The sequence below is a fragment of the Oncorhynchus keta genome, chromosome 13, assembly GCF_023373465.1.
Source record: "Oncorhynchus keta strain PuntledgeMale-10-30-2019 chromosome 13, Oket_V2, whole genome shotgun sequence".
NCBI classification, from domain to species: Eukaryota; Metazoa; Chordata; class Actinopteri; order Salmoniformes; family Salmonidae; genus Oncorhynchus; species Oncorhynchus keta.
In genome coordinates, this window is record NC_068433.1 from 46,749,859 (window position 1) to 46,765,233 (window position 15,375).

The following is a 15,375-nucleotide window of genomic DNA, read 5'->3' on the forward strand; positions in this document are numbered from 1 at the left end:
TCGAGACCCAGGGTCTCGAGCTTGATGACGAGCTTGGAGGGTACATCGCCTCCTGATGAATTTTAGCGCTTATTAACGTGTACTAATACCTAAAGTTGCATTACAAAAGTATTTCGAAGTGTTTTGTGAAAGTTTATCGTCAACTTTTTTAATTTTAAAAAATGACGTTACGTTATGAAACGCTATTTTTTTTTGTTTATCACACAGTCTTCATAGATCGATATCTAGGCTATATATGGACCGATTTAATCGAGAAAAAAAATACCCAATAGAGATTATGGGACATCTAGGAGTGCCAACAAAGAAGATGGTCAAAGGTAATGAATGTTTTATATTTTATTGTGCGGTTTGTGTAGCGCCGACTATGCTAATTATTTTGTTTACGTCCCCTGCGGGTCTTTTGGGGTGTTACATGCTATCAGATAATAGCTTCTCATGCTTTCGCCGAAAAGCATTTTAAAACTCTGACTTGTTGCCTGGATTCACAACGAGTGTAGCTTTAATTCAATACCCTGCATGTGTATTTTACTGAACGTTTGAGTTTTAACTAATACTATTAGCATTTAGCGTAGCGCATTTGCATTTCCAGATCTCTAGATGGGACTGCCTGCTATAGAGGGCCTCCGGTCTAGAAAGTCTTTAATGTGAAGCAAAGCACAGTACTGCAGGGAACCTGACAGGCATGATGGATCCACCAAATCTCCAGCTAGCTGTCACAGCTGAGAAGGCCAATATTAGGACCATGACAGAGGTTGATACTGACATACTGTACCTCCCTGTCTCAGTCCAGACTGATTCCAGGTCTGCCTATATGGTGGACCATTGGAGAACATTCTTCAAAATCATTGGTCTCTAAGGTTTTTCCAAAAATGTATCAGCCTGATAAATTTGAAACTATCTCCAGGTTTTCAAGACAAAATCAGTTAGATATTTGCTGTTTAGTAGAATTTGCATTTCAAAGACTTGAAGACAGGCATGCAACCCCCTAACACTCAGGTCAGCATTGTTAAGGGTGATCAGCAGTGTTAAGGGTAATCAGCAGTGTTAAGGGATGTCAAGGAAAACAATGTAGAGCTAATAATATGTAACTGATTTCTCATTTGCAAGAGGACCTACTATAGGCCTAGCTGATGCATTTCCTGTGAATGGCGACCACAAGGTGATACATAAGGACTGTGCTATCAATTACAATACATCATTAAATGGAAAGGGACAAAATAACCATGCATAACTCATTTCACAGCCCAGTTCCCTGTGTAGGTCAAATACAAAGAAGATGCAGGGAGCTTGGTGAATTGGGGGCAGGGAAAAAGACAAAAGGCCTTACCACCTCTGGAAAGCAAGGGGGAGAGGGGGTGAACTCCACAGAGACAACCCCTATAGGTTTCCCTGTGGAGTGCTGATTATGCACCCTACCTCCCCCTCCTACCTCCCCTATCCCTCCCTCCATCCTGAGCTTTTGTTTGTAGATCGACCGTGCAAGGCTAGTGTTGTTTATTCAGGGCAGCATGGGATACCTCAGTAGTAATCACACTACTCTTTGTGTAGGTATAAGGAACTTTAGCAAAGAAATACATTGAATTTTTTCCTTAGAAGGACAGAAACTGTGTGTATGTGTGTGCACATGAGTGTGTACGTGTGCGTGAATGTATGTGTGCCTGTCCGTTTCTGTGTGTGTTATGTGAAAGCATGGAAAGGCCTTGGTTAGAGGGCTTGGTAAGAATACACCTGCTCAAGACAAAGGAGATGATTGTGCACTACAGGAAAAAGAGGGCCGAGCACGCCCCCATTCTCATCGACGGGGCTGCAGTGGAGCAGGTTGAGAGCTTCAAGTTCCTTAGTGTCCACATCACCAACAAACTAACATGGTCCAAGCACACCAAGACAGTCGTGAAGAGGGCACGTCAAAACCTATTCCCCCTCAGGAGACTGAAAAGATTTGTCATGGGTCCTCAGATCCTCAAAGATTTCTACAGCTGCACCATCGAAAGCATCCTGACTGATTGCATCACTGCCTGGTACGGCAACTGCTCGGCCTCCGACCGCAAGACACTACAGAGGGTAGAGCGTGCGGCCCAGTACATCACTGGGGACAAGCTTTCTGCCATCCAAGACCTCTATACCAGGCGGTGTCAGAAGAAGGCCCTAAAAATAGTCAAAGACTCCAGCCACGCTAGTCATAGATTGTTCTCTCTGCTACTGCACGGTAAGCGGTACCGGAGAGCCAAGTCTAGGTCCAAAAGGCTTCTAAACAGCTTCTACCCCAAAGCCATAAGACTCCTGACTCCTTCTTATTTTTCTTTAGCTTCATTGTTGGTTAGGGGCTAGTAAATAAGCATTTCACTGTAAGGTCTACACCTATTGTATTCGGCACACCTGACTAATACAATTTGATTTGATTTGGTTGTCTCCTCTCTTCCCCCACAATGTCACAGGGGGAGGTGGTGAGGTAAGAATGGGGGAAGGGGAAGCCCTCCATATCTCCATTCCACCTATCAACGCTATAGTACCCCCAGCTGCAGCTTCTCAAAGGGGTCACCAAAACACCCAAGCTCTTTTCCACGGGTACACCTGCCTTTGTGGAAACAACGTGACAACAGCAGTAAACATTAAGGTGTTGAGAGAACCGCTTCCTACGGTGGTCTTATCCGTCACTGGATCAAATGGTGTCTAAATAAAGCTTGAATTAGAAGTACAGTGCACTTAAGCAGTACTCTAGCAGGCTTGCATATTTTGAGTTGACAGGATGAGAATATTTGTCATGAGTAGCACAGTTGCTTTACTATTGTCTAAGTCAAGTTGTAAGCAACAATTGAACAGAAGATGACGCCGATAGACATGGCAGCTCTGCTTCTAGCTCCCTAGGAACTTTGCAGTAATATATTTTTTTACAAGCATTTCACTTCACCCGCAATAACATCTGCTAAATATGTGTATGCGACCAATGGAATTTGATTTAATTGGGATCTTGATTTTCTTCCTGGTTATTTGAAGCCTCCATGGGATGTTTCTAGTGACTAGTGACATCTCGGGGCAGAAGTTAGAGATTAATTGACTTGAAAGTCTTGGGACAGTAGTACACTACCATAAAATCAACTAAGAGCGATATCATCTAACATCTGAACGGATTAGTAGATCGAAAGATAGAATGGATTGGGAAAGTAAAAAGAAAAGTTATCTACAGTCAATATGAAGCACAGCCATTAAGAATTGTCTTTAGGGGTATGTGCTTAGCACAGCAAGCACTGTGGTTCAGCAATCAATTTGCAAAAAAAGCAGCACAGACCAACTTGCAAAAACATCTTGGTTTGGAAACCTCAAGACAGAAAAACTACAAGAGGGGAGTATGAATATGGATACATAGTATGAATTCTACATGCCAAAACCAATATAAATACAACCACCGCAATAAAACTCACATATTGCATGTTGACATTCTCACAAATCCTTATCCTTTAATAATAGGTCTTCAGTTAACACAGAACACAAGTTGGTAACTTACTATAATTTACTCTTATACATTTGTTATTACATGGTTATTACTAGTAACAACATTGTATTCCAGCATTTACTACACATCACCCAGTCACTTCATGTGCTGGGCAACACACATATTCATTGACAATATTGCCACCTGGTGGTGATCAGTTGGCATCAGTCATACGAAGAACAGTGCCCATGGCAACATGGCCCATGGCAATACATACTATTATATCGATTTTTTATTTATTCGTTATTTTAGATTAGCCAATATTGATTATTGAAATAATTCATTTCAGTGTGCCTAAAGTCTATTTTCACACACTCTTTGAATATACACTGAACAAAATATATACTCAACATGTAAAAAGGTGGTTCCATGTTTCTCGAGCTGAAATAAAAAGATCCCAGAAATGTTCCATATGCACAAGTTTATTTCTCTCAAGTTTTGAGGGAGCGTGTAACTGGCATGCTGACAGTGGGGTTATGGTATGGGCAGGCATAAGCTACGGACAACAAACACAATAGCATTTTATCGATGGCATTTTGAATGCACAGAGATACCGTGATGAGCGCTTGAGGCCCATTGTCGTGCCATTCATCCACCGCCATTACCTCATGTTTCAGCATGATAACGCACGGCCCCATGTCGCAAGTATCTGTACACAATTCCTGGAAGCTGAAAATGTCGAGTTCTCACCAGACATGTCACCAATTGAGCCTGTTTGGGATCGACGTGTACGACAGCGTGTTCCAGATCCAGACAATATACAGCAACTTCGCACAGCCATTGAAGAGGAGTGGGGCAACATTTCACAGGCCACAATCAACAACGTCCTGATCAACTCTATGCGAATAAGAACTGTTGCGCTGCATGTGGCAAATGGTGGTCACAACAGATACTGACTGGTTTTCTGATCCACACCCCTACTTTTTTTAAAGGTATCTTTCACCAACAGACGCATATCTGTATTTCCAGTCATGTGAAATCCATAGATTAGGGCCTAAATAATTTACTTAATTTTATTATATGAACCGTAACTCAGTAAAATATTTGAAATTGTTGCATGTTGCGTTTATATGTTTGTTCTGTGAATTTCACTTTCTGTTTATTTTCTGATTACATGCACCATGGCGATTAGTTTACTGTATATTATGATGGTGTTTTCCCATCAAAGAAGGTGCTTATCTTGAACGTTTTTATGGTATTTTTCTCTCTTGGTCCAATTTAAAATACACACAGTCCTTTGTTGTAACTATACTTACTACAGCAGTGAAAAGCTCATTTATTTTTCTTGGCTTTCACTTGAAACTTCTATACTTCATAGAAAGCACATACTAGTTGGATGTTTTTGTTTGGCTTTTGCTACAGCATACAATGACATTGAAGACGTTTCTGTGCTTCCAACTTTGTGGCAACAGTTTGGGGAAGGCCCTTTCCTGTTTCAGCATGACAATGCCCCAGTGCGCAAAGTGAAGTCCATACAGAGATGGTTTGTTGAGGTCGGTGTGGAAGAACTTGACTGGCCTGCACAGAGCCCTGACCTCAACCCCATCAAACACCTTTGGGATGAATTGGTACAGCGACTGCAAGCTAGGACTAATCGCCCAACATCAGTGCCCGACCTCACAAATGCTCTTGTGGCTGAATGGAAGCAATTTTCCAACATCTAGTGGAATGCCTTCCCAGAAGAGTGGAGGCTTTTAAAGCAGAAAAGGGGGGGGACCAACTCCATATTAATGCCCATGATTTTCTAATTAGATGTTCGTTGAGCGGGTGTCCATAAACTTTTGGTCATGTAGTGTATAACATCTTCAATAATAGGGCAACTCCAAAAATTATGTTTGATGGGCTGTCGCGAAAGACAATGTGGATTTGTATCACTGACTACAATGTTTCCTCCCTTTTCATACTCCTTGCAATTTTACCACTGTCTATGTAGCCTAACGTACAGCTCCAGTGATGATGGAAGCAATGCACTCAATGAATTGAATCCATCCTGCCATGACACTGGTGCTACAGAGAGCAAAACATCACAGCATCTCTGTGTCACTGACATGTCATGCACCAGTAGCTCTCTATTCCAGTCAATACATTACTCAGTTTGTGTGATACTTCTGTAAAAAAACAAGAAACTAGAGTTCATTGCCTTCAGAAATGTATCCTGTTCAGTGAGGATTCACTCATGCATAAGCCTACAGGCTAAGCATAGTGTGTGGAATGTTCCTATGTCTAATATAACAGTGGGAACAATGACAATAGATTTTGATTGGATGGACATTTGAGAGTGATTATGAGGCCTAAGGGGTTTCCCCAAGTCAGATACAGAAAGATAGATCATTGACACATTCTGGATAAGCCTAAAGGCTCTATCAGAGTACCAAGCGTGTACCCGGACACACAGCAGTGTTCTAGAATATTGGACCATTGGATTTCATATTTTTCTAATTCTCAGCGCAGCTCAAGCAATTTCTCCAACTGTCAACACATTCAAATGAATAGAGGATGTGTACCAGAGACATGTTGGTTGGGAATTGTAGGGAGGTGGCGTCCGTCTGTGTCCCCTGGGGATGGTGCTCTCAGAGCCGCTTAACTATGTCACAATGGGACGCCGAACTATCACTTCTCAAGATGGATGAATAAAATGTACTTTTATGTCCATGTGCACAGTGTAACATTTGTGCTTGGATTAATGTATGCCTAATTACAGTTTCAGACAGGCGCCGTGTGAGGCAAACATAATCTGTTTGGTTATGTACCTTGTAGTAGGTTATTGCAATTAGCATGATTAGTGGCATCAGGTGTTTTGTCATTATCTGGCATGTGCAGTGGTGTAGTGGTGCCTGGAGAAGTGGGTATACAGTCCTGTAATTATGCAAAAAAAAATCCAAACAGCCTACCCGTCGAAGAACGTGTGCAAAATTCTCTTTTCCTATAGTTTTTTTCAGATTTAACTTTCAAAATCACACTTATTTATAGAAACAATACAACAATGTGAGTCCACAACAAAGCCCAAACTACTGTACATCAGGAGACCATTTTTTAGGACTTGGAAAAATCTATAAAAATATGTTTTGGGATGGTGTAGTTGCTCTTTAATTCAGTTGTGTAGATGTTTGGCTAGTGGTGTTTCTGTACTGTGCAATGTAGTCCTACAGTGCACATGCGATGGCAGAGTTTGCAAAGCAAATGCCCTCATGATTGATAGAAATAATCATGATATCATTCTGCCAGGTAGACTTTGTAGTCAACATTTAATTGGGAAGGTTTTTTGAAATAACCTTCAAAAGTGCATGATGACTGAATTGCGCATGGCAAAGATCAACCAAGACTTGGCAAATTTGATGTGTTGTATTGTCTCCTGACTGTTATTTTTTTTTGAAAAGGCAGTAGGCAGTTCCTGGGATCTAATTGGTTGATCTAACATGCCTACTAGCTAGCTAACTGTTTTGACCCTCTGCAATTATTTGCTCATGTCAATGGTAGCCCATGAGGATATTAGCATGGCTACTACTTCGACTTCCACAGACAATCTAGCTCACCATCGCCCGGCCCCACCTCGTCACGGTGAGCATGTCATCACGAGTCCATGACATGCGAGTGTTCCCCACTACAGTGATCGATGGAAAGTGTGGTGTTTCTCATGGAAGTGGTATGGACAGTTTTATTTGCAGTTCGAAAAGGGACACTGTTTTCTTTAACATGTGTAGACATTTCCCTGAGGCCACTATGGAAGACTAATTTGTTAGAGACAGATATAATGATTGGAAGTACCTTTGCCAGGCATCATCAGGCTAGCCAACCCCACTACTTTGCACTGGATCAGTTTGAAGGCTACAGTGCAAATCATCGCAATCACACCAGGAGTAAATAAACTTTTAAATCAATTTAACCTGGAGGTCATGGACTATTCATTTGTAGAAAGGAATCGTGATCATGCCAAAGCAAACAGGACATAACACTATGTGGACTTAAGGAGAGTGAAGAGGCCCTTAATTAATAAGGGCAGCAACTTTTGGAATTATTTTAAATATCTAAATATGATTAAAAAATATATATAAATCATCTGACTGAGCTGCAGACCCGGTTCCAGGAGGATAAATATGGAATAATGAGAGCAGCAACTGCCCGTCTGCAAGGGTCTAGGACTTTTGCACTGAAATAATCACTGCTGGCTACATGTAATCACTATCATATCTCTGTTGAGAATGCTGAATTAACCATGTTTATTCAGCAACTGCCTCAGAATGTAGAGGGAGGGCAGGAATTCCCAACCGAAGTTATGGATCGCTGCAGCCCTGACATTTTCCCTAGCATCAATAGACTACTATAGTATTATATACAGTATATACTGTATACAGTGCCATCAGAAAGTCTTTATAACCCTTTGACTTATCCCACACGTAGAGTTACAGAAATGTCTTTTCACCCATCTACATACAATCCTCCGGGAATGACAATTTGAAAACATTTTTAGAAATGTTTGTAAGTGTATTGAAAATTAAATACAGAAATATCTAATTTACATAAGTATTCACACCCCTGGGTCAACATTTTGTAGAAGCACCATTGGCAGTGGTTACAGCTGTGAATCTCTAAGAGCTTTCCACACCTCGATTGTGCGACATTTGCCCATTTTATTATTTTCAAAATTATTTAAGCTCCAATTCTTTAAATTGGTTGTTGATCATTGCTAGACAACCATATTCAGGTCTTGTCATAGATTTTCAAGTAGATTTAAGTCAAAACTAATTTGGCCACTCAGCAACATTCACTGTCTTCTTGGTAATCAACTCCAGTGTAGATTTGGCCTTGTGTTTTAGGTTATTGTCCTGCTCAAAGGTGAATTCATCTCCCAGTGTTTGGTGCAAAGCAGACAAACAGGTTTTCCTCTAGTATTTTGCCAGTGCTTAGATCTATTCTGTTTCTTTTTTATCCTAGAAAAGCTCCTCAGTCCTTAATAATTACAAGCATACCCGTAATATGATGCAGCCACCACTATGTTTTTAAATATAGAGAGTGGTACTCGGTAATGTGTTGTATTGTATTTGCCACAAACATAACAATTTGTATTCAGGACAAAAAGTTAATTGCTTTGCCAATTTATTTGTAGTATTACTTTAGCGCTTTGTTGCAAAGTAACTACAATGTTGTTGATCCATCCTCAGTTTTCTCCTAATACAGGCATTCAACTCTGTAACTGTTTTAAAGTCACCATTTGCAAGGGTTGAATATTTCTCCTGTATTTTACAAATGTTCCATGCCGAGAATAAATCATTTTTTCCCCTGGTAACCCGGTATTTCCCGCCATAACCGGAAGTGTCCTTCGAAAGCATTATAATGCATATAATTGTCTGGATTTGATAAGAGCTTTGGTCATCTTGAACATTTCAAACCTGATGCTACTTTAGCTTGATGAGCCCTATATTAAATACATTTCATGAGCCCTACATTAACAACATTTAATGAACCCAATGTAACGTCTGCTTCCAACTCACCCTCAAACACATAGATCCCCTGAACGCAGCTCACTTTCCAGCTCACACACTCAAACACCTAGATCCCCTGAACGCAGCTCACTCTCCAGATCCCAATCGCCTGAATTCAAATTTTTATTTAATTTATTTAATCACATTTATTTAGCCAGGTAGGCTGGTTGAGAATAAGCTCTCATTTACAACTGCGACCTGGCCAAGATAAAGCAAAGCACTGCAACACAAACAACAACACAGAGTTACACATGGAATAAACAATAGAAAAAAAGTGATAGTTGTGCAGAAGATGAGTGTGCAAGTAGAGATACTGGGGTGAAAAGGAGCAAAATAAGTAAAATAAATAACAGTATGGGGATGAGGTAGTTGGATGGGCTATTTACAGATGGGCTATGTACAGGTGCAGTGATCTGTGAGCTGCTCTGACAGCTGGTGCTTAAAGTTAGTGAGGGAGATATGAGTCTCCAGCTTCAGTGATTTTTGCAGTTCGTTTCAGTCATTGGCAGCAAAGAACTGGAAGGAAAGGTGGCAAAAGGAGGAATTGGCTTTGGGGGTGACCAGATAAATATACCTGCTGGAGCGTGTGCTACGGGTGGGTTCTGTTATGGTGACCAGTGAGCTGAGATAAGGCGGGGCTTTACCGAGCAAAGACTTATAGATGACCTGGAGCCAGTGCGTTTGGCGACGAATATAAAGCGAGGGCCAGCCAACGAGAGCATACAGGTCGCAGTGGTGGGTAGTATATGAGGTCTTGGTGACAAAACGGATGGCACTGTGATAGGCTGCATCCAATTTGCTGAGTAGAGTGTTGGAGGCTATTTTTTAAATTACATCGCAGAAAGTCAAGCATCGGTAGGATAGTCAGTTTTACGAGGGTATGTTTGGCAGCATGAGTGAAGCATGCTTTGTTACGAAATAGGAAGCCGATTCTAGATTTAATTTTGGATTGGATCGATCGGTTGAAGAGCATGCATTTAGTTTTACTTGCATTTAAGAGCAGTTGGAAGCCACAGAAGGAGAGTTGTATGGCATTAAAGCTCGTCTGGAGGTTAGTTAACAGTGTCCAAAGAAGAACCAGAAGTAAACAGAATGGTGTCGTCTGCGTAGAGGTGGATCAGAGAATCCAGAGAAAAGATTTGGCCCGAGAATTGAACCCTGTGGCTCCCCCTTAGAGACTGCCAGAGGTCCAGACAACAGGCCCTCCAATTTGACACACAGAACTCTGTGAAGTCGTTGGTGAACCAGGCGAGGCAGTCATTTAAGAAACCAAGGCTGTTGAGTCTGCCGATAAGAATGTGGTGATTGACAGAGTCGAAAGGCTTGGTCAGGTCGATAAATACAGCTGCACAGTATTGTCTCTTATCGATGGCGGTTATGATATCGTTTAGGACCTTGAGCATGGCTGAGGTGCACCCAAGACCAGCTCGGAAACCAGATTGCATAGCGGAGAAGGTACGGTGGGATTCGAAATGGTCGGGTTGGCTCTCGAAGACCTTAGAAAGGCAGGGTAGGATAGATATAGGTCTGTAGCAGTTTGGGTCTAGAGTGTCTCCCCCTTTGAGGAGGGGGATGACCGCGGCAGCTTTCAAATCTTTGGGGAACTCAGACAATACAAAAGAGAGGTTGAACAGTCTAGAATTGGGGGTTGCAACAATTTCGGCGGATAATTTTAGAAAGAGAGGGTCCAGATCGTCTAGCCCGGCTGATTTGTAGGGGTCCAGATTTTGCAGCTCTTTCAGAACATCAGCTATCTGGATTTGGGTGAAGGAGAAATGGTGAGGTTTGGGCAAGTTGCTGTGGGGGGTGCAGGGCTGTTGACCGGGGTAGGGGTAGCCAGGTGGAAAGCATGGCCAGCCTTAGAAAAATGCTTATTGAAATTCTCAATTATCGTGGATTTATCGGTGGTGACAGTGTTTCCTAGCCTCAGTGCATTGGGCAGCTGGGAGCAGGTGCTCTTATTCTCCATGGACTTTACAGTGTCCCAGAACTTTTTGGAGTTTGTGCAGCAGGATGAAAATTTCTGTTTGAAAAAGCTAGCCTTTGCTTTCCTAATTGCATGTGTATATCGGTTCCTAACTTCCCTGAAAGGTTGCATATCGCGTGGGATATTCGATGCTAATGCAGTACGCCACAGGATGTTTTTGTGCCTGTCAAGAGCAGTCAGGTCCAGACCTGACTGCCCTTGCATTCACGCCAGTGAACCATGGGCTATATCTGTTCCTGGTTCTACATTTTTTTGAATGGGGCATGCTTATTTAAGATGGTGAGGAAAGCACTTTTAAAGAATAACCAGGCATCCTCTACTGACGGAATGAGGTCAATATCGTTCCAGGATACCCAGGCCAGGTCGATTAGAAAGGCCTGCTCGCTGAAGTGTTTGAGGGAGCGTTTGACAGTGATGAGGGGTGGTTTGACCCATTACGGACGCAGGCAATGAAGCAGTGATCGCTGAGATCCTGGTTGAAGACAGCAGAGGTGTATTTGGAGGGCAGGTTGGTTAGGATGATATAAATGAGGGTTCCCGTGTTTACGTATCTGGGGTTGTACCTGGTAGGTTCATTGATAACTTGTGTGAGATTGAGGGCATCAAGCTTAGATTGTATGATGGCCGGGCTGTTAAGCATGTCCCAGTTTAGGTCACCTAACAGTACGAGCTCTGAAGATAGATGGGGGGGGCAATCATTTCACATATGGTGTCCAGGGCACAGCTGTTCACACACCTGTATGCCATTATCCCACACTATTTTGTTCAGTTCTTTGCACTCCATCACTGTGAGGTATTGTGTGTTTTGCGCTACACGTCTTTCAGAGCTCTGGTTTTCCCGTGATTTACGAGCTCCCGTGTATGATTTACGAGCTCCCGTGTATGATTTACGAGCTCCCCTGTATGATAGTTTTTGCCTGCCTCAGGAAAGACGCCTTTTGCCTATTCCCTGCCTGTACTTTAGCCTATCGGATTTCCTGTTATCTACCTATTGCCTGATCTCCCAGACTACGTTACTAGCCTTTTCCCTGCCTGTACTGTTGCCCTTTTGGACCCCCTGTGTATGACCTTCTGCGTGCCCCTGGACCAAGCTACCTGCCTCCTCATGTGGTCCTTTGCAATAAACACCTGCAGTGCCCTGCGCTTGAAACCAGCTCTCTGTCTCCCCTAGTGTTCATTACACCCAAGCCCAAAAAAGCCCAAATGATTGTACCATTATCCATATACATTTTCTGTATGATATAGGTTACTGCACATTATATATAATGAACACTAGGGGAGAACACTAGGGGAGACAGAGAGTGGAGAACACTAGGGGAGACAGAGATATATAATCTTTACGAAGATTGAATGGTTATGGGTTTGAATAAATAACTGCTATGGCCATACCGCCATCGAGTGTTCACTCCTCTTTCATGTTCTATTGGCTGCTGTATTTAACATTTAGCTAAAAAATAGCTTGTGTCCGTCTTCGAATAGTCTACTGGTATAAGAAATGCAGCAAAAAAAAATAATACCCAGCAAGCTATTCCAGTCTTTCTTTTCTTGCATTGGACTCCAAGAGCTAAGGAGTATTTGTTAAGGAGAGGCCAGAGGAAGAGACTATAAGTTAGAAGCTTATTGTGCATAACCCATAAATAATTTGTCAAATATAAGGCAAATACTGCATTGAATTTATTACCTGGTAGAGGTAGGCAAGGACATCTACAGTGCATTCAGAAAGCATTCAGACCCTCTTGACTTTTTAAACATTTTGTTACGTTACAGCCTTATTCTAACATGGATTAAATTGTTTTTCCCCCCTCATCAATCTACACACAATACCCCATAATGACAAAGCAAAAACTGTTTGCAAATGTATTAACAATAGAAAACTGAGATATCACATTTGCAAAAGTATTCATACCCTTTACTCAGTACTTTGTTGAAGCACCTTTGGCAGTGATTACAGCCTCGAGTCTTCAGGGGTATGACGCTACAAGCTTGGCACACCTGTTTTTGGGGAGTTTCTCCCATTCTTCTCTGCATATCCTCTCAAACACTGTCAGGTTGGATGGAGAGCGTCGCTGCACAGCTATTTTCAGGTCTCTCCAAAGGTGTTCGATCGGGTTCAAGACCGGGCTCTGGCTGGGCCACTCAAGGACATTCAGAGATTTGTCCCGAAGCCACTCCTGCGTTGTCTTGGCTGTGTGCTTAGGGTTGTTGCCCCAGTCTGAGATACTGAGCACTCTGGAGCAGGTTTTCATCAAGGATCGCACTGTACTTTGCTCCGTTCATTTTCCCTCGATCCTGACTAGTCTCACATTCCTCGCTGCTTAAAAATAACACCATGCTGTGGGGTTATAATGCTTGGCATTCAGGCCGAAGAGTTTCATCAGACCAGAGAATTTTGTTTGTTATGGTCTGAGAGTCCTTAAGCTGCTTTTTGGCAAAATCCAAGCGGGTTGGCATGTGCTTTTTACTGAGGAGTGGTTCCGTCTGGCCAATCCACCATAAAGGCCTGTGCTGCAGAGATGGTTGTGCTTCTGGAAGCTTCGCCCATCTCCACAGAGGAACTCTGGAGTTCTGTAAGAGTGACCATCAGGTTCTTGGTCACCTCCCTGACCAAGGCCTTTCTCCCCCGATTGCTCTGTTTAGCCAGGCGGCCAGCTCTAGGAAGAGTTCCAAACTTTTTCCATTTAAAAATGATGGAGGCCAGTGTGTTCTTGGGGACCTTCAATGCTGCAGAAATGTTTTGGTACCCTTCCCTAGATCTGTGCCTCTCTAGAGCCTGTCTCAGAGCTCTACGAACAGTTCCTATGACATCATGGCTTGCTTTTTGCTCTGATATGCACTGTCAACTGTGGGACCTTATAAACTGTAGACAGGTGTGTGCCAAATCATGTCCAACCAAGTTGTAGACACATCTCGAGGATTATCAATGGAAACAGGATGCACCTGAGCTCAATTTCGAGACTCATAGTAAAGGGTCTGAACACTTCTGTAAATAAGTTTGAAAACTTTTTTTACTATACATTTGCAAAAATGTCTAAAAACCTGTTTTTGCTTGTCATTATAGGGTATTGTGTGTAGATTGATGAAGAATTTGTTTTAATCTAATCAATTTTATAATAAGGCTGTAACTTAACAACATGTGGAAAGAGTCTAGGGGTCTGAATACTTTCCGGATGCACTGTAATTTTTATATAAACTCAGCAAAAAAAGAAATGTCCTCTCACTGTCAACTGCGTTTATTTTCAGCAAACTTTACATGTGTAAATATTTGTATGAACATAACAAGATTCAACAACTGAGACATAAACTGAACAAGTTCCACAGACATGTGACTAACAAGAATGGAATGATGTGTCCCTGAACAAAGGGGGGGTCAAAATCAAAAGTAAGTATCTGGTGTGGCCACCAGCTGCATTAAGTACTGCGGTGCATCTCCTCCTCATGGACTGCACCAGATTAGCTAGTTCTTGCTGCGAGATGTTACCCCACTCTTCCACCAAGGCACTTGCAAGTTCCCAGACATTTCTGGCTCTAGCCCTCACCCTCCGATCCAGACGTGCTCAATAGGATTGTGATCCGGGCTCTTCGCTGGCCATGGCAAAACACTGACCTCCCTGTCTTACAGGAAATCATGCACAACAACGAGCAGTATGGCTGGTTGCATTGCCATGCTGGAGGGTCATGTCAGGATCAGCCTGCAGGAAGGGTACCACATGAGAGAGGAGGATGTCTTCCCTGTAAACGCACAGTGCGTTACAAGCTCAGTCCGATGATGCTGTGACACACCGCCCCAGACCATGACGAACCCTCCACCTCCAAATCGATCCCGCTCCAGAGTACAGGCCTCGGTGTAACGCTCATTCCTTTGACAATAAACATGAATCCGACCATCACCCCTGGTGAGACAAAACCGCGACTCGTCAGTGAAGAGCACTTTTTGCCAGTCCTGTCTGATCCAGCGACCGGTGGGTTTGTGCCCATAGGCGGCGTTGTTGCCGGTTATGTCTGGTGAGGACCTGCCTTACAACAGGCCTACAAGCCCTCAGTCCAGCCTCTCTCAGCCTATTGTGGACAGTCTGCGCACTGATGGAGGGGTTGTGCGTTCCTGGAGTAACTCGGGCAGTTGTTGTTGCCATCCTGTACCTGTCCCGCAGGTGTGATATTCAGATGTCACGATCCTGTGCAGGTGTTGTTACACGTGGTTTGCCACCATGAGGATGATCAGCTGTCCTTCCTGTCTCCCTGTAGTCCGTCCCACAGGTGCATGTTCATTAATTGTTTGTGGTTCATTGAACAAGCATGGGAAACAGTGTTTAAACCCTTTACAATGAAGATCTGTGAAGTTATTTGGATTTTTATTTTTGAAAGACATGGTCCTAAAAAGGGCTGTTTCTTTTTTTGCTGAGTTTGTATAGGGCTATATG